Consider the following 4,424-nt stretch of genomic DNA (forward strand, 5'->3'; position numbering starts at 1 on the left):
AACTGCACTACACTGCCCAGTTCCTCTCAAATCTCCTGATAGTCACAATATCACTAATATCCCTAATTGCCTCCTTAAATTGACACACAAGCCAGGACTAATACTGAGGCACGGACCCTAATTAGACACCTAAACATGAAGCCAAGGGCGTTTTATGGAGGGCACTTTGGGGAATGTTTTAATGAGGACATGGTGCTGAGAATAGTTTGAGAGTCAGATGTTGACGCAGGAGCTGCACCCGGTGGCCAGCGCGCGCGTGCACACACACACACACACACACACACACACACACACACACACACACACACACACACACACACACACACTAGCTAACAGTTGTTTTTAATCTCTACAAATGGAGTCATTCATTTGGAGTCTTGTTTGTTTCCACCAGAGAGAGTTACCACTCTCTCCTTTAGCTCTGCTTTTGGTCACCAACTCTACATATCCGTCTCTTTAGCTGCTAAATGTTTCACTATGTTCACCAGATATATATTTGTGTCAGCCTGCTTTCTGCTTCTGTAGTGTACCTTGGGTTTTCACAGCTTTTTATCTGAAAACAGCTGCCTGCTGCGGCCAAAAAAACAATGAGAGCAGTGAGAGTGAACCAATGAACGTTAAAGTCGCAGCTGGGAAAAAAACAATGAGCTGAAACTCGCTGGGACTAGCAGAGCTTCGGATCATCTGATAACGCTCAATCAACGACAGCAGCTTTGCCTTGTGGTATAAGGATGTTTTGTTCACTGTTGCTCCAGTGGCGTCCCCAGTGCTATTTAAAAGGGTTCTGCGCTGTGAGGAGATTCTGCCCAGCGCCCTGCCAGAGCCTTTCTGCCAGAAAAATATGCTAAATAAAGCCTTTGGTCAACTCTGTGATACCAATAAAGGCAACCCCAGTTGATTGAAGAAGGCGATGTTTTATGAAAGCGTGTGTTGTGTGATTTCACTGTGGCGCTTCCTGCCCTGCACAAGTGTTCCACTTATCCCTGATGTGACTAATGATGGAGACAGAGAGCTAAAGGGCAAGTGATAAGAAGATATCTCTGCCAGACAAAGGTCACTATTTCCATTTCCCTCTTTAACACTGACCACCTCTGTGTTTATCTGCTCCACTGTCAGCAGCCTCTCACAGACACAGCACAGGTCTCAGCTCAGGATACTTCAGAGACATGTGGAGGCACAAAGAGCCCATTCACCGGCGCACAACAGGAAACTGCGTTTCCTCCTGGAAGAGCCCAGTTCTGCAACTCATTCAGGGCTTGGAGATGAGGTACTGAGCCTTGTTTTTCTCACTCTGAACATCACTTTGGGTAGTTATAGTTGCCAGCTTAGTGAACACAGAAATGTTTATTACACACCAAAGTTTTATGATAGATATGTATAGTATGGGTCCCCAGCACATAGAAACTGACGGATGCTTGCATATGTTTGGCTATTTGCACAATTGGCATAAGTTGTGTGGTTAATAAGCATACCCCCCTGGTGCTCAGAGCTCCAAGTCCTGGCAGCGCGGGTAACTGAGCTAACAGCTAACTGAGCTAATGGCTAACTGAGCTAACGGTTAACTAGCTGACAGCACATGGCAGCTATAGTGTTAGCACAACACAGTCTCACGGCATTTCGTGTTATAGTCACGAAATTAATCTATTGATTCTTGTTCACCAACACAATTTCGCCATTTTTTTCGTGTCACACAGAACGATTTTAAAAGCAATGTAAATAATAACAAATTAGAAGGAAAAACAGATGGGCCTACAAAAAAATACAGATTTCAGTATTCTGACACAGAACGATTTTAGAAGCAATGTATTTCTATTGGCAGTATGTTTCGTGCCTGCACCAAATAATAACAAATTAGAAGGAAAAAAAGATGACAACAAATACAGATTTCAGTATTCTGAGGCTCTGAGCCCCATCTCTTTTCCTCACGGACGGCAAAAAAACTCCGACATTATAGGCTACAATTTAAAATAAAAGGGATAGGGTTAGGCTTAGGGTAAGATATTGAGTACGAAAATGTTTTTATGAACCACACAGCTTCTGGTATTCCAAGACCCGACCGGACAAAAAGAAACATACTACCAATAGAAATACATTGCTTTTAAAATTGTTCTGTGTGACACGAAAAAAATCGTGTTGGTGAACACGAATCAAGAGATTAAATTAATTTCGTGACTATAACACAAAATGCCGTGAGACTGGGTTGGTTAGCAGCAGTTAGCGTTACTTTAGCAACAAGTTAAGCTTTCTGTCCACCAGGAAACTCCAAAAAGAGTTGAGGCAGAGCGGCTGAATTCAGAGAGAAATCCACACAACATTTCTCCATAAAATAACATCCAATTTATTAAAATAACCTGTAAAGTGCTATAAAGCCTCACACACCTCTCCCCTAAGAAGCGTTCTGTCCCTGGTGCAAGTCAGTCTAATATCAACGTGATGATAATGCTGTTATTTTAATGATAGTTACACAAAGTAATTTAAATTCTACAAAGTTATAATTTGGTGACATTTCAGCCCCAAACGTTTTACTTACAAAGGCATTAAGGTACAGATATAATGAAGATGTATTAAGTTTGCTGATGTCCCAGACAGGAGCATGACAACTTTCTTCTTAATATATTTTGTGAAATGGTTAACATTTTAACCACAAACTAAATGTGTTAATCTTCAGGCCGGAGTCTGTTAATCCAATGACAGATTACTTAATGTGACCATAAAAAGCAATAACACACCAGAATAAGCCCGCCATCTGTTGACTAAATAAACCTATTCATTGGGTGTGAGGTAATGCAGTTTAATTTGATGTAATGTGATACTCATCTAAAGGAAATTGCTTGTGAGCATCAAAAGCCGCACTGAAGCATTATGAGGAGAAGCAGCTGGCTGACCAGATGAGTTTTCAGCTCAGGAGGAACGTTCACTTTCTGCCACATTTCCTGTCTGATAAGTAAGGTGTGGAATATTATTCACGCATGTAAAATACAAAGGTCAGACTTATGCACACATATGCCCTTATGTTTTCCTAATCAGACAATACACTCATGTACTGCACAGAGTTGAGTTAGGTTAACCTCGAGTTGACAATCCACATGGTCATTTTAGGAAAGTGGGTTAATAAAACTGCCAAGTGCCCCTTATTAAAATGGCCCTAAACAACTTTATTACGTGTATGAAAATACTCTTACTCTTCTAACTCATTATGCCCTGTGCTATGACTCCCTTCACTCCACTGTCTGTGTTCTCTGTTGTTTAAGAAATCTAATTCATTTTTTACTTAATCATTTTTAATAAACTATTCCATGGTTCCTTTTAGGACGTCTCTGTGGTCTGTTGGGCAGGACACAGCCATGTTGTTCTTCATCAGAGGACTGAATAAAAACGAAAGGACGATCTTTCAGACGAGCTCAGGTCAAAGCAGCTGGAATTATATCCAGATGGTATCACAACCTAAACACTGCATGTTGTGAATACTCCCTACATAGTTACAGATGAACTTGTGGGCCAACATTCTGCATCAACTTTTAGTTTCTTTGTTTGTTTGTTGGTGTGAACTGATCCATTAGACCCCCCAGTGACACCCTGCTTCACATTTAAGGTGACAGCTGAAGAGAACCTTTCCTTACCCAGCAGTGACGGACATTAACCAAAGATAAGAAGTTTTCAACAAAGTAAATGTTGTTAAACTGAAATAAACGTTTTTTATGTTTTGGTGTCCTTGAGTCTTCTCCCAGGGGGGGGGGGGAAATTGTGCACGCTGACTGTTAAAACGAATCCTCAGATCCCGGCTGAAGCTCTGAAATATGGGCATTAAAAGGGCAGTTGTCCTGTTGGCAGGCCCAGCCGGACACCAAGAGGGCGCTCTGTATCGACTCGGCTGATAAAAATCTGCATTGACATTTCCTTCTCCTTTCTATCTGCAAGAGCCCAGCACTGACATTACAGCGCAGCATTTCAAAGGCCCAGTCAAATTGCTCTTTTTGATATTCAGTCAGGCCAGCCTCTGGGGACCCAGGGCTCTATGAATGCTGTAAAAGAAAAGATGACAAGGCGTATCTAAGACCTAGACCCGTCTCAACAAAGCAGGCAGGAAGGTGACCCAGGACCTCTGTGAACTTTATGAACCCAATAAAGGCATGTGTCCAAGTCCAAATATATATACTTGTCAAGGCGTTAAAGACTTCATGTTGAGGCATAAAGGTTTTTGTTTGATGTGTGTGTTTGGAGAGAAGTAAATGTCGGGATTCAGAAAGAGGGGATTAATAAGATAAGATAAGATAAGATGGTACTTTATTGATCCCAATTTGGGAAATTGTTTTTGTTGCAGCATCATAGAAGACAAGGCATTTTACAATAAAACAAAAATAAACAAGAATACAAAGAAAAGAAAATAGAAAATATATAATACATGTAGATATTATATATACAAA

The sequence above is a fragment of the Notothenia coriiceps genome, unplaced genomic scaffold (genome assembly GCF_000735185.1).
Source record: "Notothenia coriiceps isolate Sejong01 unplaced genomic scaffold, NC01 NC01_scaffold00009337, whole genome shotgun sequence".
Lineage (NCBI taxonomy): Eukaryota > Metazoa > Chordata > Actinopteri > Perciformes > Nototheniidae > Notothenia > Notothenia coriiceps.